The 26,026-nt window shown below is 40.7% G+C and overlaps 1 protein-coding gene across 15 annotated transcripts in view; it reads right to left on the reverse strand.

The window, feature by feature from the left end:
• CRACD (capping protein inhibiting regulator of actin dynamics) overlaps positions 1-16,734 on the reverse strand; it is a 308,280-nt gene extending 291,546 nt beyond the window's left edge. For 7 of the 15 annotated variants that reach the window (XR_011538724.1, XR_011538726.1, XR_011538725.1 and 4 more), the window contains exon 1: positions 16,501-16,719. The gene's annotated coding sequence lies outside the window, so the exon portion shown is untranslated. Of the gene's footprint in view, positions 1-16,500 lie in introns of all 15 variants that reach the window. The other 8 variants (XM_070614794.1, XM_070614787.1, XM_070614781.1 and 5 more) reach the window with 5 other exon arrangements.
• Between the last annotated feature and the right edge of the window lie 9,292 nt (positions 16,735-26,026).

A 26,026-nucleotide genomic window follows, 5' to 3' on the forward strand; every position in this document is an offset into this window, starting at 1 on the left:
GCATCCCACATGCCACAACTAGAAGGACCCACAACTAAAGATACACAACTATGTACTGGGGGGCTTTGGGGAGAAAAAGGAAAAATAAAATCTTTAAAAAAATAAAAATAAAAAAAATAAACCAACTACATCTAACAGACACACCAAACACTCTACCCAACAATGACAGCATGCACATTTTTCTCAAGTGCACCTGGGACACTTTCCAAGACAGACAACATGTTAGGCCAGAAATTAAGTCTTGATAGATGTAAAAAGATAGATATCATACAAAGCATCTTCTCTGACCACAACGGGATGAAATTAGAAATCAATAACAAAAGTAAAACAGGGAAATTCACAAAATTGGGAAAATTAACCAATACACTTTTTTTGTTTTTGAGGAAGATTGGCCCTGAGCTAACATCTGCTGCCAATCCTCCTCTGTTTGTTGAGGAAGACTGGCCCTGAACTAATACCCGTGCCCATCTTCCTCTACTTTATATGTGGGACGCCTGCCACAGCATGGCTTGACAAGCAGTGCCATGTCTGCACCTGGGATCCAAATCAGTGAACCAAACCAAGCCACTGAAGCGGAACGTGCAAATTTAACTGCTGCGCCACTGGGCCAGCCCAACAATACACTTTTAAACAACTAATGGACCAAAGAAGAAATCACAAGGAGAATTAGAAAATACTCACAGGTGAATGAAAATGAAAACACAACATACGAAAACTTATGGGATACAGTGAAAGCAGTGTTAAGGAGGACATTTCTAGCTATGAACATTTACAATAAAAAACAAGAGCGAGCTCAAATCAATAACCTAACTTTACAAGTGAAGAAACTAGAAAAAAAACAAACTAAACCAAAAGCCAGCAGAAGGAAGGAAATAGTAAAGCTAAGAGCAGAGATAAATGAAATAGAGAAGGGAAAAACAACTGAGAAAACCAATGAAACCATAAGTTGGTTCTTTGAAAAGATCAACAAAACTGACAAACCTTTAGCTAGATGAACTAAGGAAAAAAAGAGAAGACTCAAATTACTAAAATCAGAAATGAAAGTGGGGACATTACTACCGATTCTACAGAAATAAAACAGATTATATGAGAGTACTATGAACAAGTGTATGCTAAAAAAGTGGATAAGCTAGATGAAATGAAAAAATTCCTTGAAACACAAAATCTACCACAATTAAATCACAAAGAAATAGAAAATGTGAACAGACCTATGACAAGTAAGGAAATAGAATCAATAATCAAAAATCTCCCAATGAAGGGGGCTGGCCCCATGGCCGAGTGGTTAAGTTTGCGCGCTCCGCTGCAGGTGGCCCAGTGTTTCATTGGTTCGAATCCTGGGCGCGGACATGGCACTGCTCATCAAACCACACTGAGGCAGCATCCCACATTCCACAACTAGAAGGACCCACAACGAGGAAGATACAACTATGTACCGGGGGCTTTGGGGAGAAAAAGGAAAAAAATAAAATCTTTTAAAAAAAAAATCTCCCAATGAAGAAAAGTCCTGGACCTGATGACTTCACCGATGAATTTAATCAAACATTTAAAGAATTAATACCAATCCTTCTCAAACTTTTCCAAAAAACTAAAGAGGAGGAAATACTTCCTAACTCATTCTATGAGGCCAGCATTCCCCTGGTACTAAAGCCAGACAAGCATACTACAAGAAAAGGAAACTACAGAATTATATCCCTTAGGAACATTAATGCAAAATCCTCAACAAAATACTAGCAAATAGAATTGAGCTGCATATTAAAAGGATTATACACCATGACCAAGTGAGATTTATTCCTGGAATGCAAGGATGGTTCAACGTAAGAAAAATCAATCAAAGTAATATGCAACATCAACAAAACAAAGGAAAAATAACACACGATCATCTCAATTGATGGAGGAAAAACAGGTGACAAAATTCAACACCCTTTCATGATAAAAACATTCAACAAAATAGGAACAGAAGGAAACTACTTCAACATAATAAAAGCCATATATTAAAAATCCACAACAAACATCATACTCAATGGTCAAAGACTGAAAGATTTTCCTCTAAGATCGGAAACAAGGCAAGGACGCCTGCTTTCACCACTTCTATTCAACATGGTACTGGAAGTTCTAGCCACAGTAATTAGGCAAGAAAAAGAAATAAAAGGCATCTAAATTGGAAAGGAAGAAGCAAAATTATCTCTATTTGCAGATGATATGATTTTCTATGTAGAAAACCCTAAATACTTCACAAAAAAAGCCGTTAGAACTAATAAATGAACTCAGCAAAGTAGCAGTAAACAAAGTCAATACACAAAAATTATTTGTATTTCTACACACAAACAATGAACAATCTGAAAATTACAAAAACAATCCCATTTACAACAGCATCAAAAAGAAGAAAATACTTAGGAATTAACCAAGGAGGTGAAAGATCTGTACAATAAAAACTAGAAAACAATGCTGAAAGAAACTAAAGAAGACATAAGTGAAATGAACATCTCCTGTTCATGGACTGGAAGATTTAAAAAGATCAAGACTACCCAAAGAAATCGACAGAGTCAATGCAATCCCTACCAAAAACCTCAATGACTTTTTTTGCAGAAATAGAAATTTCATCCTAAAATTCATATGGAATCTCTAGGGGCCCCAAATAGCCAAAACAATCTTGAAAAAAAGAACAAAACTGAAGGACTCACACTTCCTCATTTCAAAACTTACTACGAAGTCAAAGCAATCAAAACAGTATAGTATTGGCACAAAGGTAGACAAATAGACCAGTGGAATAGAATAGAGAGTCCAGAAATAAACCCTCACATATATGGTCAAATGATTTTTGACAAGGGTACTAAGCTCATTCAATGGGGAAAGAACAGTCTTTTCAACAAATGGTGCTAGGAAAACTTGATACCCACATGCAAAAAAATGAAGTTGGACTCTTACCTAAAACAGCATACAAAAATTAATTCAAAATGGATCAAGGACCAAAATGTAAGATCTAAAACAATAAAACTCTTAGAAGAAAACAGAGGACAAAAGCTTCACCACATTGGATTCAGCACTGGTTTCTTGGCTATGACACCAAAAGCACAGGTAACAAAAGAAAAAAACAGACAAATTGGACTTTGCAAAAATTTTAAAATTTTGTGCATCAAAAGACACCATTAGGGGCCAGCCTGGTGATGTAGTGGTTAAGCACGCACATTCTGCTTCGGCGGCCCAGGGTTCACCAGTTCAGATCCCAGGTGCAGACATGGCACCACTTGGTACGCCATGTTGTGGTAGGCGTCCCACATATAAAGTAGGGGAAGATGGGCACAGATGTTAGCTCAGGGCCAGTCCTCCTCAGCAAAAAGAGGAGGATTGGCCACAGATGTTAGCTCAGGGCTAATCTTCCTCAAAAAAAAAAAAAAAAGATACTATTCAGAGTAAAGCGGCAACCCACAAAATGGAAGAAAATATCTGCAAATCATATATCAAATAAGGAATTGATATTCAGAATATATAGAGAACTTCTAAAACTCAGCAACAAAAAAGAAAACAACTCTATTCAAACATGGGCAAAGAACCTGAATAGACATCTCCAAAAAAAGATAAAGGAATGGCCAATAAGCATATGAAAAGTTGCTCAACATTACTAATAATTAGGGAAATGCATATCAAAACCACAACGAGATATCACCTCACACTTGTCAGGATGGCTATTATCAAAAAACAAAAGACAACAAGTGATGGTGAGGATGTGGAGAAACTGGAACCCTTGTGGATTGTTGATGGGGATTTAAAATGCTATAGTCACTGTGGCAAACAGTTTGGCAGGTCCTCAAAAAGTGAAACCTAGAATTACCATATGATCCAGCAACTTCACTCTTAGGTGTATATCCAGAAGAACAGAAAGCAGGGACTCAAACAGATACTTAGACAGCAATGTTGATAGGAGCATTATTCACAATAGCCAAAAGGTGGAAACAACCACATGCCCATCAACAGACGAATGGGTTTTTTTATTGTTATGTGAACAATGGAATCTTATTCAGCCATAGAAAGGAATAAAGGTCTGACATATGCTACAACATGGATGAACCTTGAAAACCCTATGCTAAGTGAAATAAGCCAGCCACAAAAGGACAAATATGGTATGATCCTACTTACATGAAATACCCAGAATAGGCAAATTCATAGAGACAGAAAATAGAATAGAGGTCACCAGGGGCTGGCGGGAATGAGGAGTTAGTGTTTAATAGGCACAGTTTCTGTTTGGGATGATGAAAAAGTTCTGCAAGTGCGTAGTGCTGTTGGTTATGCAACATTTGGAATGTGCTTAACGCCAATGAACTGCACACTTAAAAATGGTTAAAATGGTAAATTTTATGTTATATAAATTTTACCATAATGAAAAATTTTTTTATTTGAGGGAAAAAATCAGAATATTGGAAATTCAGATATAATAAGCAAAACAAACATTAACATGACCTGTTGGTACAGTATCCAGAGTTCTCTTTCTTGTTTCCCGTCCCTCCCTCCTTTCCTCCCTTTCTTCTCTCCCTCCCTCTCTCCTTCCTTCCTTCCTTTCTATACCGAATAACTAAACATTCTGAGGATGACAGATGCATGAGGGAATTATAATGAGAACTTAATTTTAAAAAATAAATGATATTACAACAAGGACTGGCAGAATGAGTAATCTAGAGCAGGGATTATAAACAACCAGCAGGAGAACTGAAGACCAAGGAGGTACTTCTATCTTCTGTAAAAGGGAAAATGAAGAAAGAACAAAAATACATGTGCAAGCCCCAAACTGTACATCATTCAGTTCTAATAGCAACTCCTTGAAACTATCTTAAAGGACAAGATGAGTTAAATTATTCAGGCAGGGCCAGCTTCACTGGCTGTGAACTGCTAGGTGAGGAAACAAAGCCACATAGCCTGGATTCCATGCCAGCCTAAGGTCGGGGATCACATCTTACACTGTCTCTAAAAGGACAGTCTACCACTCTAGCTTCCTGACACGGCAGACATAATTGGTGGGAAATCACTTTAAAACTCTGTGAACGGTCCTCAATAAACGGTAAGTCCAGATCTCCCTACCTAATATCTCACACAAAGAACAAGCCACTTTTAAGCATACTCTCTTCCTCTCTTCTGCTGACTACCGCTCAACTGTTCCACATCACCAAGAAAAGGTTTAGGGCCAAAGAAGAATGTGTGCCTTCTTCAGCCTTTCATTGATTCAGCAAGAATCACCTACAAACCAAACTTTAAGACCTCAGGATAGACTCAGCTTATTACTGATTCTTTTAAAAATTCCCAATGCCACTGTTATGATTATAACTGGCAGAAATGGTCTCCTAAGATGCATTCCAACTCTAATTAAAACAGGGCTGTCCCAGAGCTCCCACTTAATTTTAATTTATATTAAAATAACTTGGAAGAGCTATTCAACATATTGAACAACTGCCTTAAATCTGGTTGGTTAAATGTTAGCATATTCCCCCTTCCATAAGCCACAAGGTTGGAGATGGATAATGTGCTGAGGGAGAGGCAGGATCCAAAATTACCAACATGAGCAACATTTTTCAGATGATGAAAGAAATTGTTTCCTAAAATTAAATTATGCTATACTTAGTCAAGCTATTTAAACGATGGAGTGCTAAAAAGATTCTGCCCATCAATAAGCGTATTGGTGAAACGAATCGAAACTGTAAGAACAACATCTATTTGGAAACCGATTTTAATCAATGTTGAAGAGATTGAACTCCCATAGCTTTTCACTTAATTATACCTACGATTTGAGATCTAGAAGAGATCTGAAATATTCCCACGGCTTCCTCCACTTCCTTCAAAGATCTCTGCGCTACGCTATCTAGAAACAGCACCACTTTCCACTCACTCCGCTCCACTTTCGTTATAGTACTTATCACTACCTGACATGACATTATATACTGATCTGTTTACTCTTCACTGTCTGTCTCTCCCACCAGAATATCATCTCCCTGGCACAGGGGCCCTTTGTGCTTGCTCTAGGGTTCCAGCACCAACAGGAGCCCTGGCACAGAGTAGGCCCTTGGTAACTACTGTATCTGTTTACTGATTGACTGGATAACACTTGCCCCACCCTTTTACCTTCTGCAGGAGATTATCTGAGGCCCAGAGGAGTGAAGTGACTTGCCCAAAGTCACTAGGCTAATTAAAGGGAAAGCTGGGCCTAGAACCAGACCTCTCAACTCCCAGTCATCCTTCCAAAATAGATGCAAATATGCCACTCCCTGGTTTCCATAGCTCCCCGTTGCCTAAAAAATGTCAGCACCCTTGACCCTTCAAATCCCTCCAAATTTTGACTTACTCACTTTTTTACTCTTATCTCCTGCCGTTCCCTTCCATGCCCACTGTTCCTGCCTCCTCAGTACACCATGGCTTTCGTGCTTGCCCTATCTTAGCTCATTCTGTTCCCTAATTCTGGAATACCTTCCTGCCCTCTCTCCATCTGTTAAAATTCTACCCATCCTTTAAGACCCAGCTCAAATGTCACTTCCTCTGCAAGCTGCCTCCTTTCTTCCCTCATTAGACCACTCCTCACCAGAATGACAGCTTCTTCCTCTGAGTTCCCATAACACTGCGCCCTTCTCTCATAGCATACTTTACATTCTGCCTTATCTTTCTTCTTTACTAGACCGTGAGTTCTTCATTTTTATATTCACTAGCAACTCCACAGTGCCTGGTATAAACAGCTGGAGCAGGGAAAAAGGAGAGAATACAGAGGAAGTGTGCTACCCTCCCATGTTCAATGATTCCCCAGGTGACAACAAGCCTCTCATTATTCCAACTGACTGCCCCCACGACCCCAAGGAAAAAACTCGGTTACTGCTAGAAATGGAACACGACAGTACATGAAATCAGCTAGTGACTTGCTGAACGTGAATCGTAATGCAGTCGTTCTGCAACAACGTAAAAACGCTACATTCTTTTCTCAAGTTAGAAACGACAACAAAAGTGATGAAGACTTCGGTCTTCAAGTGAGCTGGAGACCCCAGCCCTTGTTCTTTTCATGCTCCGCCCACTGTGCCCAGCACATGGTGTATACTCAGTAACATATCTGCTGACATGAGATGAACTGGGTTTTGATGACTCAGGCTGGATGGGATGTGGATGGTCATGGCACTTTTCACTAAACTTCATACCACAGGACACAGTTTCTTATTTTGGCCTACTCGAAGGTAACCATTCAGAGATTGCCATCTTGCTTTGTTTCTCTGTACCCAGGATAAATCTTGGTTGTTTGTAACAGACAAAAAGCATAGAAAAATGATAATCCAGAAATGTTTTTATAAGCCCCCATTCTGGAAGTAATCACATACCTTCTTTCAACCTCCACACTGCCCCTAATGAAAGGATAAATTCATGCACATTACTAGCTAGTACGGATGATGAGATTAATTGAAGTGTCCGAGGTTGCCTGACAAAGTCGTCGTTCACTAGTTGTCACTGAGTCACTGATAATAAACTGATAGTGACTTGGAACTCTGTGTGGGCCAAAAAGAAAGACTAGATCTGAATGCACATAAAGTAAACATCTTTAAGATGTTAATTTGAACTGCCTATGTTGATTAGGAAAGCAAAATTCTTAACCAAAAATAACAGACAATAAATTTGGTCCTGAGGTTTTCTTCTTTTTTCTCTTTGCCAATTAAAGACCATTATGCTGGGGCCGGCCTGGTGGCGCAGCAGTTAAGTGTGCATGTTCCGCTTCTTAGCAGCCCGGGGTTTGCCAGTTCAGATCCCGGTGCAGACATGGCACCACTTGGCAAACGCCATGCTGTGGTAGGCGACCCACATATAAAGTAGAGGAAGATGGGCACAGATGTTAGCTCAAGGCCAGTCTTCCTCAGCAAAAAGAGGAGGATTGGCAGCAGATGTTAGCTCACGGCTAACCTTCCTCAAAAATAAAGACCATTATGCTCACAAAACTGACAGGAAGCCCACATGCTGGGGCCACAACTTTCGCACCAGCCAACCCCAGCTATTTCTTCCTCAGCTGGAACATCAGGAAAAGCCATGGCTAAGAGATGGCAAGTAACAGCTCATAATAAGTTCTGTCTTCAGAACACAGACTGAGCCATCTCTCTTCACTTCAGCTCTCCTCCTTCCAAAAGGGACACAGCCCGAAAATCCTGCTGCTTTGTCTATCCAGGTTCATTAAAAACTACCAGAAATCTTCTTTGTAATGAGAAGTACACATTAAAAGTACCCACTTGAATCCAGAATTACAACTGTTAATGTCTAATATTTTAATGTACTTTTCTCAGAACTAAATAAAGCTGTAGGGCCTCTGACCTATGCAGGAAGGTACAATTGAGCCTAAATATCAACATCACAAACAAGACGAAGTCCCTCTCCTATATATGTGGCATGTGTATACACACACACACACTCACAATCGACAAAATACCTAATATGCAATGAGTCAGGCACAGATCTTGTAACATATGATAATTGCCATGCACTAAATGGTCTGCTAATGGTTCAAAGAGCTCCTATCTTCCTGAGCACCTAACCTATTAGCAGGAGAGATTACAGGCAATGGAAAGAACTCAGCTCAGTTACTTAACCTCTGACCTTAGCCTTCTCATCTGTAAAATGAGGGTTTGGGCTAGAACAGCGCTGCCTAATAGAAATATAATGCAAGCCATAAATGTAAGCCACATATGTAGTTTTTAATTTTCTAGTAGGCACATTTAAAAAAGTAAAAAGAACCATAAAATTATTTTTAATAATGCTGTATTCAATCTAACATATCTAAAACATTATTTCAACATGCAATCAATATTAAAAAATTATTAATGACATATTTTACACTTTTTTTTGTTACTTTGGGGGTTTTTTTGTTTGTTTGGAAGACTGGTCCTGAACTAACATCTGTTGCCAATCTTTGTCTGGTTTATGTGGGATGGTGCCACAGCATGGCTTGATGAGCCATGCTAGGTCCACACTGGGGATCCGAACCTGAGAACCCCGGGCCGCCACAGTGGAGCACACAAACTCAACCACTACCCCACCGAGTCAGCCCCTACAGTCTCTCTTCACACCAAGTGTTTGAAATCCAGTGTGTATTTTAAACTTACAGCACATCTCAATTTTGACAGGGCACATTTCAAATGCTCAATAGCCATATGAGACCAGTGGCTATCATATGAGATAGCACAAGGCTAGATGATCTCTGATATTTCTCTTGATATTAGAAGTAATTTTAATAAAGGGAATAAGAGATTTGTAGACCTAGGTATACTTAAACTATAAAGTGTTTCCCTAGATATTCTCAGTCTATTTGTTCTCATTCAAAACAGTGTTTTGCTTTTTTTCACTTTTATTTTTTAATTCAGTGGAGCTGGATCTGTAAACAACTGAGTAGGAGGTTTGATCCTCTACTTTCAGACATTTTCTCCATCCTCACTGCCACAGTCGCTGTCCTACACACCTAGAGGAAAGTTCAGAACACTCAGGACAATATGTAACTGCTGAATGAATGAGATATCTAAAAACTTGCAACTAGAAAAACCTGTTAAAATGAGAGTTAAACAGAAATGACCAAGAAAATAACGTGACAATCACGTTATCTTCCAAATATTAAGAAAATGCTATGAAACACAAACTGGCACATGCTTTTGGAACTGTTTCTCTAATAACTCAATTCCTGCCACGCCTCCCACACTGTCTTGCTTATTAGTCCCTTTGTGATCAATGATCTGCCTTCGCCAGATGGCTGGTCTGGGTTAAGAGTACAATATGAGATCAGAGAACAAAGCAAAGCTAACTGGCCTTCGCAGGAACTGAACCTGTGACCCTGACCTCATTAACTCCAGAAAACAGTTAACCCACCGCAAACATGCCCGGGCAGCTGCATCGTAAACAGAACCAAGAAAGCCCACTGCATCTGTCACAGTGATGCTCTGACAGGGAAAAAAAAGCACTCCAAATTTATCAACAACTTCTGAAAAGGAAGAAATTCATCAGCAGTGTCTTCCCAGCTCTGCTGAAGCTGTCAGAAGCTTCCCTAAGCCCATCAGCAGTGGCCCCACCTGAGACCAGAAAGGCTTTGACACTGAAGTTCTGATGTTTCCGCTTCCAAAAACAGTCATCTTGGGACCACGGACTTTTTATTCCTCCCAAGTGAGGAAACTGTGGGTTAACAATTATATACAAGACTTTTCACAGATTATTTATTGAATCCGGCTTATGCCAGATTTAAATAATAACTAAGTTTCTCCGCTGCCCACCCTCCCTGCCTGCTCACCTCCGCCCTCTCAGTGCCAGCCAATCCCTCACCAGGCGAGCGGTGCGAGGCCAGTGGACCTCTGGGTGGGTCGTTCCTACCTTCCCTGATAAAAAGCCCAATGCCTTTCGCCAAGCTGTCCTTCCTTTCTTGTTACTGGAATAATTCCTCTCAGCAGCTACTGTCTGCTCTTAAATTCTGTTCTAACAACCTGTCTCTACTGAACTGAGTACTTAGTTCTGATTTAAATATTTCCCAAGTCTTTCAGGGAGGCAGTTTCTGTATCTTTTCCTCAAATACTTAATATTTAATATAGTACCATTTTCAGATGCAAAGTTATTGGAATCTCCACTTAAGCCTCAAAGTATACTATTCGAAAAATTCTACAAACATCTGGAAGAGCTGGCGAAGATTTAAAAATCTGAATGAAAATATTTCTGCTTTTCATTTTTGACGTTTTAAACGGAATCACCTTTCTACATACAAACTTACTAGAATATAAAAGCTATTGCATATGGTTGTTCTATGTGGCTTCTTAAATATTTCTGATAACATGTGACTGACTATAAGGCACTCAACATCTCAAAGATTTTTACTTAGTTTTTTTTATTTCCACAATGTTACTTAAGATAATTTGTGTGTGTGTGTGTGTTTGTGTGTGTGTGTGTGTTTAAGGAAGATTGGCCCTGAGCTAACATTTGTTGCCAATATTCCTCTTTTTGCTTGCAGACGACTGTCACTGAGCTAACATCTGTGCCAATCTTCCTCTACTTTATGCGAGACACTGCCACAGCGTGGCTCGATGAGTGGTGTTGGGTTCGTGCCCAGGATCCAAACCTGTGAACCCTGGGCCACCAAAGCAGAGCACGCGAACTTCACTACTACACCACCAGGCCAGCCCCAAGATAATTTTTTATTTATGGATTAAGAGTTTGTAATCTCGCACTTCTCACATATCTGTGGAAATCATACATATACATAAACCTAAAATATGCATATGTATCTGCCTCAAAGACACTAGTACAAGTAAATATCTAAATTGGTTTTGCTCTCCTTATCTCTAAGAATGTTCACATCAAGAATGAAAGTAGTAAAAAATGTGATGGTAACCGAGGTTAGTACCTGCCTGAACATACAAATTACAGTGACTGCTTTATAGCTGGAACGTTTCTTGACGCTACAAAAACTATACCAATTCATGAAGGGTCAGGTGTTAGAGAAAAGAAATAAATTAATAAAATAAGCATAAAAAGTAAGCTTACTACATTTATACACATTTCATCATAAAACAATTTTTTCAGGGCTAACCTAAGGATGAAATCTGATATTCAACAACAAATGAAACAATACATTCACTTTAATCTAATCTCAATAGAAAAGGATGACAGACGAGCAGAAACACATGGATTTTCAAACCACATAAATAAACCATGAAACTGCTGTCCTTCTCTAATATATCATCATGATCTACACAGACTCTGATTTTAAAATGATCAGTTTTGGGGGCTGGCCCGGTAGCGTAGTGGTTAAGTTTGTGTGCTCCACTTCAGTGGCCCGGGGTTCATGGGTGTGGATCCCAGGCAAGGACTTACCATGCATAATGCCATGCTGTGGCAGTGCCCACATAAAATAGAGGAAGACTGGCACAGATGTTAGCTCAGCAACAATCCTCCTCAAGCAAAAAGAGGAAGATTGACCACAGATGTTAGCTCAGGGCCAATCTTCCACACACACACAAAAAAAGTTACTAGTTGTGAAAAGACTAACCTTAATTCAACAACTAAACTGTTTCAACATACAGTTAAAAGTTTAAAGCTCCATGTATGCAGAAGCTATAACACAAAAGCAGGAACATATTTATATATCTTTAAGCACCTGGAATCAGCTTTTCGACAAGATACACTCCTACATGTCGACAGCAATACGCAAACCAGACACTAAAGGGCCTGAATCTATAAGATATAATTGTGAAATAAACAGTGAAATTTGCCTTTGCATTGTCATTGAAAATCATCTATTTGTGTATTCTAAGTATCATTTATAAAATATATTTCCTTAAAACATTCTTCAATCCCCTCTGACAATATTTTTCAAAGAGGAGGAAAGTTTCAGAAATAGCAAAAAATTAAAACACTGCTAAAAATTTAAGAAACATTTGCAAAGAATTGAATACAAAAAAAAATTAATAGGACAGTTAGTGGTAGTTTCTTACAAGTACTTTCCAAAATAAATGCTTTTACTGCCTGGTGATTTTGAGACAAATCAATATACTATTAAATACTCTTTGTAGCTCTTGAGTCTTCATTTTGTGCCTTAACAAAAGCCGACATTCATTTGTAATGAAGCCTTTTTATAGTTACACAGCTATTTCATGTCTCTTCTGAAGATATATTAAACCTTTGGGTGCTCAATGAAACTGACCAATTAATTGACTCCATCATAAAACCCTGAGAAGCTATTCCAAAATATTTACATCAAAGACCAGCCAAAGTCAAAATGAATTACTAGTCTACCCAGTGTGCTTTCTTACTTCACTAACTTGAAAATTTTCTTCAAATGGGTCCTTTCAAAGGAAACTACAAGACATGTACTACAATGGGTAAATTCTCAATATTGCCATTCAAATTTACGTAAAAGAAAAATGATACATCTTTAGAAATCACTGTGAGAGAACATCAGAACAGAGCGTGGGGGAGAGCAGAGAAATTTGGGGTCAAACAGAACTCAGTTGGAATTCCTGCTTCATCTCTCATTAACTTTATGACCTTGAGCAAGTTAATAAAACCTCTTTGAGTCTTAATTTCAATTATCAAATGGAAACACAAGGCCAAGTTACAGGCTGTTGTGAGCACTAAATTAGATAACATATATAAACAGACTGTTTAGCACAGTACCTGGACCATAATAAATACTCAATAAATGACTAGTTACTAAGAAATGTTTAAGAACTTATTTTTAGTGTAATTTAATATTCAAATTCCAAATCATTAGAAGGAAAAATATAAAGATTCAATAACAAATTTTTCTTTAATGCACTTAATCTGATTATCCTTTACATTAGTTGCTTGTCAAACCGCAAGTCCTGACACATTAATGGGATGCGAAATTTAGTGGATCTCAGGTGGCATTCCTAAATAAAATAGAATAAAAAATATAAGAATGCATGACACATGGGAAGTCTAAGCATTGGTTCATGAGACTTTTAAAAAATTAAACATATTTGTAATGTATACTGGATGGCAATGTAAAATACATCTCTTACTGCGCAAAAAAGAAAGTTTAAAAGTCACTGCTTTACATTATAATAATGAGAATAAAAATAATTAGCTGACACTGAATGCTTAGTTTGTGCTAGACACTGTGCTAAGCAGACACATTATTTCATCTCATCCTCCCCCAAATCCTATGAGGCAGGTTCTATCACTTCCACCATTTTACAGATGAGGAAACTGAGACACAGACTAAGTCACTTGCCAAGGACGCAGAGCTGGTAACTGGTAAACCCAGGGTTCAAATTTAGTCACCTAACTCCAGAATTTGCACATTTAACCACTTCAGTAAGCACTAGGTTGTAAACTATAACTTTTCCCTATATAAAAGTTATTCAAAAGGTAGACTTTCTCATGAGGCCTAACTGGAGAGGGATCTTTCGGGAGGTGCAGCCTCTCTGGGAGGAGGCAGTGTGATTCAGAGGAGAAAGCTCTAGGCGTGAGATCCAGATCGAGTCCCCAGCCTTGGCGCTTCAGTGGCAAGGAGTTGGCAAGTCATTTAATCTCGCTGAGTCTGGATTTCCTCACCTACAAAATGGGAATGATAGTATCTGCCCTGCCTCCCCACAGGCCTTTGTGAGGAAGTATATGTACATACAACAAGTGAAATGTTCTATTGTGCTACTCGGTCATATGAGCCGATCATTAATACCACCCAGGGGCCCCGTTCTTCACAGAAACATACACACAACAGGATCAAAAAAGGAAGGTCGCCAGGCTTCTATAACCTGTGCATGGAAACACTGCACAGTTCTTGGCACACAGTAAGCCTTCAGTTAATGTTCATTATACTAAAAGAAGCAAACCAATTCAATCCGTGTGTATGTTTTACCCATTTGTATTTTTTTTTCTTTTTGAGGAAGAATAGCCCTGAGCTAACATCTGCTGCCAATCCTCCTCTTTTTGCTGAGGAAGACTGGCCCTGAGCTAACATCCGTGCCCATCTTCCTCTACTTTACATGTGGGACGCCTACCACAGCATGGCTTGCCAAGCGGGGCCATGTCCGCACCCAGGATCCAAACCTGCGAACCCCGGGCCACCGAAGCAGAATGTACGCACTTAACCGCTGCGCCACCAGGCCAGCTCCCTATCCGTTGGTATTTTATTTTGCATTAATTCATTCTTTCCACAACTATTTATTGAACCCTACTATACGCCAGATTAGAGATGTGGACTATAAAAAAAGACTGAAAGACCATCCTTTGCCCTGGAGAATTTCATACTAATTTCAATTAATTTCCAAAATCTCGTAAGAGAAAACTGTTAAATACAGCTTCCCCATCTAGCAATAACAACTTACACTTATCGTAGTGCTTTATAGTTTAGAAAGAACTGTGTGGTGGCTTTTGTTTCTCACATCAATTGCCTAAGTATGTCAAGTCAGTATAATTATCTTCCTGAATCCAAATTCAGTGCTAAGTACTAGTAAGTCTTTAGAGTGAAAGTTTCTCGACGTCAGAGGTGCCTGTAAAAATAAGGTTTTGAATAAAATACATTTTAGGTAATACTGCAAAGTGGTGATCTGGTGGCATTATTTTTATCCCTTCACATTTTTGAGTTGAAGTCATCTATAACGCAACAATATCACCTCAATATGATGCATTTTTTCAAAATCTTTCTTTAAAAAATCTGCCTTTGAGGTTTTTTTTAGTACAGACTATTTTCTGTTGAATATATTGAACCAGGACTCAGTTTTCTCACAGAATAAAGGAGGCAGTAGCGAAGGTGTCTTTGTTGACTTTTTAAATTACTCAAAATTGATTGTTGTATTCAGATTCCTGAGTCACATATAATGCCAGATAATTGTTAGCCATTTTATATATAATTCAACAACTACTATAGGTGATTTTCACAGGGAGACAAAGATGTAATGACAGCTAAATGAATTAAAAATTTGCTACAGGATGTTTACTATGAACCTTTTACTAAAATTGCCTTATTCTTTGTATTCTAACCACTCCCCGTCCATCACCACCACCCCCTACACAGACACTCCGTCACCTACAGCAGATCAGTTTCCAGGCCATTATTCATAAAACCATATTAAAATTTCACAACACATGGTCCAGTTACTAGGTTTTCTTCTCCCTTCCCCCACCCACTGAATCAGTGTGTCTTTGAACATATATATTCTCTCTCAAAAATCTAGAATTCAGAAAATGATTACGATGCCTCTATTCTGCAAACATCCCATATAAAATGTAAACGTCTGCCCTTCTGTTTACTGATAACCATGAATAAAAGCCATACCCCACCCACCCTATCTGTAGGGTTAGAAGGTCCAATCTCGCCACTACAGAGCTCTGCAAGAAAGGACGGTTATAGAACCAGGAAAGCCACTGCAAGAACCCCTGGGAGAAGATAAGGAAAACACATTTCACACCACTGGCAGCGTGCGGTCTCCCGGCTCCAGCTCTTGGTAAACAGGGAAAACCTTTGTCTTGCCTCAGCCATCAAACTGGTGGCTCATCAGAATTGGGGCAACAAGAGTTTGTGCGAATTGGCTTGGCAGAGGTTAAACAAAGCAATGCAGCTCTGACGGGGGGAGAGGGCTGACCCTGGTCAGCGTCCAAGATCCCAGACGGCGAGGTCTCGCTCTGCCCCCCGCTGCAGCCAGGACCCGCGCCGGGGACCCCGGGACATGATGCCGCGGCGCGGGAAGGAGAGAGGGAATTAGAAGGTCCCACGCTCTCTGCAAGTTCCCGGGGTTGCAGCCCGTCCGCAGGTTCCTTTGCGTGGGATCCAAAGCGGTGCACACCGTGCGCCGGTTCCTCGGGGAGGGTCCGCGCCGCACACACACGCGGGGACACCGCCCCGAAGTCCACGGCCAGCCGCCCCGAGCCCACGCCCCTAGGGCAAGGGCAAGGTCGGGAATCCCGGGGCGCCGCGGGGGCCCGGCCCGGGGGGTCGCGAGTGGAAGGAAGAAGCCCGCCCGCTGCCCCCATTGTCTGGCTCCGGCCGCGGGCCGAGAGGGCGCTCACCTGAGGTCCCCGCCTGGCGCCGAGGCTGGCCGAGCGGCCGGACGGCGACGGGCGGTCCCGCGCGGGCGGCGGACGCGGCTGCACAGCCCGCGGCAGCCCCGCAGCACCAGCAGCTCCGCAGCAGCCCCGGCAGCGCACCCGCCTCTCAGGCGGCCGCGGCCTCCATTGCTCTGCCCGCCGCCGCCACCGCGCGGCACTGCGCGCCCGGCCCCGCGCGGCGTGGTCACATGCTCCGCCGGCGCCTCGGGCGCTCGGACCCGCGTCGCGGCCCCGCCCGGCTTCGCGCCTGGACCCCCGGGCGACGCCGCGGGGCACCCGGCGCCCCGCGTTCCCTCTCGCGGCCGCCGGGGATGGCACGTACCGGACGGCTTTCTTCCCTGGATCCCCAGAAACCGGGAGCGGGCCACAGGGAAGGGCGTGGGATTGATCAGTGCCCTCCCCACCGCTGCAGGGCATGGCCCGAGGGGCAGCTGAACGCGTGGGGTCTGAGGTTACGGCGGTGGGCTCACAGGGAGGCGCATCTGCATGGGGCAAGCATCTGGGACAACAGTCACTACCCCCATGGGATGCAAATCCGGCCCCTGTTACCTGGATGACCCAGAGACTGACCGGGGCGAACTGGAACCCAGAGTTTCGCCCTACAGAGCGCCCAACAATGAGAAATGGCATTAAGACTCCTGAAAGTTAGACAAGTTGAAAGATGCCACACAAATAAAAAGGTTCGAAATTGCTTTGCTGAGTCGCTGTACATCTGAACAGAGTGACAATGACATTATTGTCCCCAACCATAATGAAATTCAATACTGACTTTGATATTTTAAGGAAAATATTTATCTTTTCCTTTTGTGGCTTAACTGGAAACACTGAGACTTTTTTCTCCATACTTTTTGCTATGACTGTTTTGATGAAACACGGAAATAAGTTTCTGGTGATCTTTTCATTCACTCTGCATGCAAAGATGCTAAAAATAATTTAGTGTCATTATTAATCAGGAAATGGAAAACAAAGCCAAAATAGTCCGCTGTGACAAAAGATGCAAAAGATGAGAGGTAACCCTAATAGGTAGTCGATATTGAGCAGGATGTCCCAATGCCAAAAACAGGACTAATAATTTTAATGCAGGTGCATGACTTAGAAGGAGCCACTTTGATGCTGGGAGAATCCAGAGCATGTTGCCTTATCCAACTGGATTTTTCAAGATGAAACATTTTAGTTAACCAGCAGCATAAAATATGTTTGGGTATTTTTGTGAATATAGGTATCATTCAGTTGTTCAGTGCTTGCATATTCTGAACAATGTCTGCTTTATTCCAAATAAGCATAATAAAGAGTTTCATAAAGGGTTGAGCAAGTTCCTTTTGATTTGCTCCAGCAGCCCTAGAAGTTCTCAGAAGGCAAAAATTAAATCTGTAAGAACATGTAACTGGGGTCTTTTTCTTGACATATTATAGTCTTGCCAACTACATGAAAACACACTCTATAAAAACTCATATTTACATAAATCAAGTGTAGTCTACAGTCTTTTAATTTTGCAGGGCAAGATACCCCAAATTATACACTCTTAAAATATTGAAAGAGAGGCCGGCCCGGTGGCTCAGCGGTTAAGTTCGCACGTTCTGTTTCTCAGTGGCCCAGGGTTCACCGGTTCAGATCCCGGGTGCAGACATGGCACCGCTTGGCACGCCATGCTGTGGTAGGCGTCCCACATATAAAGTGGAGGAAGATGGGCACGGATGGTAGCTCAGGGCCAGTCTTCCTCAGCAAAAAGAGGAGGACTGGCAGTAGTTAGCTCAGGGCTAATCTTCCTCAAAAAAAATATATATATATATTGAAAGAGTTCTAGAGAATTCATGCTCAGAGCTTTCCAGCCGGACTTTGTGTCTCATGGGCCTCAGAAATCAGAAGCTGTCAGGCACCATTTTTGACAGGTGCTGTTTTTTCCCTCACTTTTCAAACACGTTGGTTCATATTACTACATATAATAACAATGATAGTGGGGCACATCAAACCAGGTATCAGTCCGCTATTCCACTTTTGAAATAGCTAACTGCCTTGCAGTTAAGACATAGATTTTCAAAGACCATAAGACAATACAAAAGAAAGATGTAGAACATTAGCAATTTTTAAAATATTTAACCATCAAACTGCTGTCTTATAGGAAGGACATGAGAAAGAAATTATATGGTTAAACCAGTAGTTCTCAATTCTGGGTAATTTGGTTCTCTAAGGAGACATTTGGTAGTGTCTGGAGACATTTTTGGTTGCCACAACTGGTTGGCAGGTGCTACTACTGGCATCTAGTGGGTAGAGGTCAGAGATGCTGCTAAACATTCTACAATGCATAAGACAGTCCTCACAACCAAGAATGATCTAGTCCATAATGTCAATAGTGTCAGGGTTGAGAAACCCTGAGTTATACCATGGATCTCCAAAGCCTTTTGATTCTGTATTCCACCATGTCAGCTTATCATCCTTTCCCTGTGTAGTCACATTGAATTTCCTTAATGTTCAGGGAAGGCGTACAATAGGGAAATCTTTCACAGAGAGACGAGACTAATGAACTGAGTGGGACAAAAATTAATTGTGCAAGTAAAAGTCATATCGATAATAACAAAGAAAAAAAGATAGAGAAAAGCTAAAGCAGAAGAAATATTGTGGTGTAGGAAGTATCTTAATTGTCCCTTGCAACTTCTTCAGAATCCTGTTGTGTCTTCCCAACAGGCTTGACCTCCAAAGTGAGAAAATTGAAGTATACCATCATTTCGAAAGTTTCCCCTAGTCAGGTCTAAGATTAGTAACTCCCTTCTGACCACTCCAGGGGATGGGCCGTTGTGAATATTCAGAGTTTAAGGTAAATAAAGTGGGCTTATTTAAATGGCTCAGAGGGAAAGCAGTACCTTTTGGGATGGCTTGAGAATCAGAACACCTATCCTATCCATAGTACTAATTTCTGTCCCTATGCATGGGTCCTTGGATAACTCACTTAACTTGAGACATTGCCTCAAATCTGTAAAACTGGGGGCGGCCAGGCCCATGGCCCAGTGGTTAAATTCACATGCTCTGCTTTGGCGGCCCTGGGTTCACGGGTTCAGATCTTGGGTGCGGACCTACACATTGCTCATCAAGCCATGTTTTGCCTGCATCCCACGTAGAAAAACTAGAATAACCTACAACTAGGATATACAACTATCTACTGGGGCTGTGGGGAGGAAAAAAAAAGAGGAAGATTGGCAACAGATGTTAGCTCAGGGCCAGTCTTCCTCACCAAAAAGCATACTTAAAAAATAAAAATAGAGAGATCATCTAAAATTCTAGAAAAGGACTAGAAAATGATTATATAATTTTTTTAAATCTATAAAATGGGGATAACTGTTGTATCTTCCATATCTTACATCTAAATTACAACTTATGATGGTATCTAAAAATAAATTAATGGGAAAGTATACTAGGTAAATACTGACAAAAAGAAGCATATGAGGACAACTGGCTATCCATATGCGAAAGAATGAGGCTGGAAAAAAGAAAAGAATGAATCTGGACCACTATCTCACACCATATACAAAAATTAATCCAAAATGAATCATAGATCAAAGGTAAAAGCCAAAAATATAAAAACTATAAAACTCTCTTTTTTTAAAAAAGATTTTATTTTTCCGTTTTCTCCAAAAGCCCCCCAGTACATAGTTGTGTATTTTTAGTTGTGGGTCCTTCTAGCTGTGGCATGTGGGACGCCACCTCAGCACGGCTTGATGAGCGGTGCCATGTCTGTGCATAGGATTCGAATCAGTGAAACCCTGGGCCACAGAAGCAGAGGGCAAGAACTTAACCACTCGGCCACCGGGCCGGCCCATAAAAACTATGAAACTCTTGAAGAAAACATTGGATTAAATCTTCACATCCATAAGTTAGACAATGGTTTCTTAGATATGACACCAAAAGCACAAACAATAAAAGGAAAAAATAATAAAATTAGACTACATCAAAATTTAAAACTTTCATGCAGCAAGTGATGCCGTCGAGACAGTGAAAATATGACCCACAGAATGGGAAAATATATTTGCAAATTATTTATCTAATAAGGGACTTTATACAGAAAATATAAAGACCTTGTATAACTGAATAATTAAAAGGACAAATATCCCGATTTTCAAAAGGGCAAAGGATCTCAATAGACCTTTCTCCAACGAAGATATACAAATGGCCAATAAGCAAATGAAAAGATGCTCAACACCATTAACCATCAGGGAAATGAAAATGAAAACCACAATGAAATACCACTTTACACCCAGTAGGATAGCTGTAATAAAAGAGATAGATAATAACAAGTGTTGGTGAGGATGTAGAAAAATTAGAACCCTCATACATTGCTGGTGGTAATGTAAAATGGTACAGCCACTTTGGGAAACAGTTGGCAGTTCCTAAAAATGTAAATGTGGAGTCATTATATGACCCAGAATTTCCACTCCTAGGTATACATTCAAGACCACTGAAAACATATATCCACACAAAACATGAATGTTTATGGTAGCATTATTTATAATGGCCAAAAAGGGGAAACAATCCAAATGTCCATCAACAGTCAAATAGATTAAACAAAATGTGATATTATCCATACAATGGAATATTATTTGGTAATAAAAAGACACATGCTACCACATGGATGAACCTTGAAAACGTTATGGTAAGTGAAAGAAGCCAGACACAAAAGACCATATATTGCATGATTCCATTTATATCAAATGTCCCGACAGACAATCTATAGAGACAGTAGTAAATTCATGGTTTGGGAGAGGAGTGTTGGGGGAAAATGGAGAGTGACCTTAATGGGTATGAGGTTTCTTTCTGGGATGATGAAAATGTTCTAAAATTGATTGTGGTAATGGTTGCATAACTCTGTGAATATACTAAAAATCATCAAATTGTACAATTTAAATGAATGAATTGTATGGAGATATATAAATTATATCTCAATAAAGCTGTTAAAAAAAAAGAAAAGGGGCCGGCCTCGTGGTGTTGTGGTTAAGTTCGGCACACTCTGCATCGGCAGCCCGGGTGTGCAGGTTCAGCTCCCATCTGCTGACCTACACCATTCATCAGCCATGCTGTGGCAGTGACCCACATATAAAGTGGAGGAAGACTGGCACAGATGTTAGCTCAGGGCTAACCTTCCTCAGCAAAAAAAAAAAAAAAAAAAAGGAAGAAGAAGAAAGTGTAAGTAGCAATATTAATATCTGATAAAAGAGATTTCAAAGTAAAAAGTATCAAATGCTAAAAGGTACAAACCAACAAAAAAAATATATAACAGCCCTGAAACATCACATATCAAACAATAGATGTTTTGAATTTATTTAAGCCGAAAACTGAAAAAAAGGAAAAGTTAAAAATCTGCTCTCAGGGCCAGCCTGGTGGTGTAGTGGTTAAGTTCTTGCGCTCTGCTTCAGCAGCCTGGGGTCCACAGGTTCAGATCCCGAGCACAGACTTATGCACTACTCATCAAGCCAAGCTGTGGCGGAGTCCCACATGCTAAACAGAGGAAGAACGGGACAGACGTTAGCTCAGGGACAATACTCTTCAAACAAAAAGAGGAAGATTGGAAACAGATGTTAGCTCAGGGCCAATCTTCCTCAACAAAAACAAAACAAAACAAAAAAAACTGCTCTCATAGTGGGAGAATTTAACTTTTTTAAGAAATTGACATATCACATAGACAAAGATAACTATATAGTGCATTAACAAGCATGAGCTAACAGATATCAAGAAATGTGTACCCAAGAAACAGAAAATATGCATTCTGTGCAAAACCATTGGAAAAGTACAAAAATTAACCAAGTTTTAGGCCAAAAAAAAACCCCAAAAAACAAAAACTTCAATGAATTTCAAAAAAACAAAATCCATGCAGATCACATTCTTTGATCAAAATGAGATTTGTAACAAAATCTTATTAGAAAATTTTAAGACTTCCTTTTAAGTAACTTGTGTTAAAAATTGGGTGACTACACTTTCTGGTTCACCTGGAACATCTCTGGCTTACACCAGTTGTCCTGACATAGTGTATATATTTCACTCACAAAAGTGTCTCGACTTGGATGATAAATCATACAGTGACCTCAGTTAAGGAATAATCCAGAACTGAAATTGGAATTTATTTAGAAAGCAATGAGAAACAGTAATGACAAAAAAATCTGTGGGGGTGCAACCCAAGGTTCTCAGAGGAAATTTTATAGCCTTTAATGCATACATCAGAAAATAAGGAAGATTAAAAATTAAGTATATAACTCAGGAATAAAAACAAATAAAGAAAGCAGAAAGAAGGAAGGAGTGAAAGCAGACGTTAATGAAATAGAAAACAAATCAAACAGTACATTTAATCAACAAAATAAAAAGTTGATTCTTAGGGAAAAAATGGCCAATCTCTGGTCAATTAGTGAAGGGAAACAAAAAATAAATATTTCACAAGAAAAGAGAAATAACTGAGGTATGGATTTTTAAAAATCTAGATAAGGGGCCGGTCCGGTGGCGCAGCAGTTAAGTGCGCATGTTCTGCTTCGTGGTGGCCCGGGGTTCGCTCGTTCAGATCCTGGGTGTGGACATGGCACCGCTTGGCAAAAGTCATGCTATGGTAGGCGTCCCACGTGTAAAGTGGAGGAAGATGGGCATGGATGTTAGCTCAGGGCTGGTCTTCCTCAGCAAAAAGAGGATTGGCAATAGTTAGCTCAGGCTTAATCTTCCTCAAAAAAAAAAAAAAATTAAAAAAATAAAAATCTAGATGAAATAGATTTTCCAGAAAAACTGAATTACCAAGCTGACTTAAGAAGAGGGAGAAGATCTGAATAGATCAATATTTGTAGACGAAATTGAAAAGGTGAGCAAACGTTTTCGTCTAAAAAAGACGCCTACCCAGGTGATTTCACGAGTCAATTCTAACAGACTTTCAAGGAGCCATCAATTCCCATGTAATGCAAAGGGTTCCAGAGCATGGGAAAAGAGAAATTTCACAACTCATTCTAGGAAGCTAGAGCAACTATGACATGAAAGCTAGACAGTGGTGTTTCACACAAAAGATGACTACAGGCCAGCCCCACCTATGAGCAGAGATAAAAAATCTGAATAAAATACCAGAAAACCAAAACCAGCAGTGCATTAAAAATAATATTACAGTTCTGGAAATGGATAATGATAACAGCTGCATAACATTGTGAATGTATTTAATGCCACTGAATTGTACACTTAAAAATTGTTAAAATGGTAAATTTTATGTATATTTTACCACATTTAAAAAAATTAACATTACAAGTGTTGGGAGACAATTCTCCACTGAGCCCTCATTTCTGCATGTCTTTTTAGGAGAGGCACTGACAGTTTTTGCTCTGGACTATCTTTTCAAGCGTGTTCATACAGCTTTGGGAGATATAATGTCACCCCAGAGCAGGGGCCAGATTTGTTTGCAGTCCAATATAAAGAAGTTAACATCTCCCTCCAGGGCAAAGGTTGGGCAGGTTTGCCTGAAGCCTCTTATGGAGGACTGAGGTTTCCTAATTTGCGGTTCTCAGCTGTGATGTAAACCCTCTGCATGTGCAGCATCCACCTAGGCCTCCCTGCATGGTCCCCAGAGGATAGGAGGACATGAACTGGTACAAAACTCATACTGCCTGCTGTGCAGTAACAAAGAGCTTTGTCTCTGAGCCAGAAGTTTCATGTCTTCAGCTGGTCACTCAAGAACGTGTGGCAGTCCAACCTGATAGGTTGGGAGTAGGACAAAATTTCAGACCGCTTACAGTTCTTCCCAGTTTGGACAGCAAGCATAGGTTGCTGAGAGATGTGGCTATCTGGAAGAGAAAGGATGAGGTTAGGGGCTATGAGAAGATTGCACAGGAGCTGGTAGTGAATGCTCTCACTCAAGTATTGGATGATGGGGGGAAATAAGGGTCCCCAGCTGTCCTACCTGTTAACAAATATTTAGAGGCTGAGCAATGAGAGGTGGGATTGCAACAAGCTGCTGAGTGGTGTTCTCCTCCTCAGGTGGGATATGAAAGGGATGTCACTATGACAATGGGGCAGTAAGCCCTGGACGGTCAAAAGAAAACATGACCATGGCTCTTGAGTCAAGGGGTCCCCAAAGCTGAAATAAATGGTGTCAGCAGTAAGGACACAGAATTTTGGTTTCATTTAGTTGAGTAAATGCAAAGCTTTGCTTACTGGGGAGGAGCTGCTCTCTCCCTCTACACCCTCTCATCTCTCCCTCCTTCTCTTTCCTGACCTCAGGAAAGTCGTGCTACTTTAAGGAGCCTAGTCACTGGGTCAAGGTCTCCCTGTCTCCAAGGAGGACTGAAGGTTATACACACTCTGTGTGAATATGTGAGGAATTTCAAGGAAGGAGGACTCAAGTTTTTATGGTTCCCTTGGATATAGACACAGTCACCATCCTACCTGATCAGACAGTGCTCAGATTTAACTTACGGGTTTTGGGTAGGGTTCAGAGTAGGGGAGAGAAGCTAATATGACCTTATAGGTGGGACCATTTGGACTAAATCAATGCTCTCTTGTTGCTTGTACATCTGAACGTATAGTAGGAATTGACGTGCTATATGCTTATACTTCCCATCCCATAAGTGTCAGAGGGGATTATCCCAATCAGGGAAGAGCTGAAAGTAGAGACATGCTAGTGGGACAAACTCCCTGCCATTTGTCACTAGTGGGTGAGCCAGGATTTAGGACTTCTGCCTCTACCTTCTGATTTCAAAGTTTTCACCTTGTAGGTGACCTCTTGTTGATCGGAAGTCAGAAGTCTCTCAAGGCCCCTATCACCTCTACACCAGCAGGGGTGGCTGATAAACCCCAACAAAATTCACAGGCCAGTTTGTCAAGTGAAGTGTTTTGGGACTATAGAGGCAGATGTACAATGCTCAATTCCTCGGGCACGCCAGGAAAAAATGCTGTATGTCTGCCCCTCCACTCTCCTCCACCAAAAAGGAGATTCAGCTCCTTGTTGGACTTTGTGGGAACTGGAGACAGTATGTGCCTCACTTGGGCATTCTATTTGGTCCTTTATATCAGCTAACCCACAAATCAGCATTCTTTGAGTGGGGCCCAAACCAATAGCAATGAATGCTTTCTTTGTCCCCTACAAAGAGCCTACATTGCAGCCTGGCAAAAAATCATATGGTCTGCCTGAATCAAGAAACTGCAGTGGCTGGCAGTCTGACCTGCTGCTCTATCTGTCATGCCTGTCCACGTGCTATGAAGACAGAAAATCTCATGTGGGCGTGGCCGCTTTTGATCCATTTTGCTATGCCTAATGCCATTAATGGCAGTTCCCGAACATGGACTCTACCTTATACATGTACAAACACACAGACAAGCACAATCTTTTTAAAATTTCATTGATACAAATCCATATGCTTCTCCTGACTGCTGAGCAGCATCGGATTATGCCATGTATAGGTATCAAGGCTGCAACTACTCAGTGATGTGGCCCATGGTTCTTAACCAAACCAATGTAATGATGATCCAAATCAGGTTTAACAAC

This window comes from Equus przewalskii, chromosome 3, assembly GCF_037783145.1.
Source record: "Equus przewalskii isolate Varuska chromosome 3, EquPr2, whole genome shotgun sequence".
In the NCBI taxonomy this organism is placed as follows: Eukaryota; Metazoa; Chordata; class Mammalia; order Perissodactyla; family Equidae; genus Equus; species Equus przewalskii.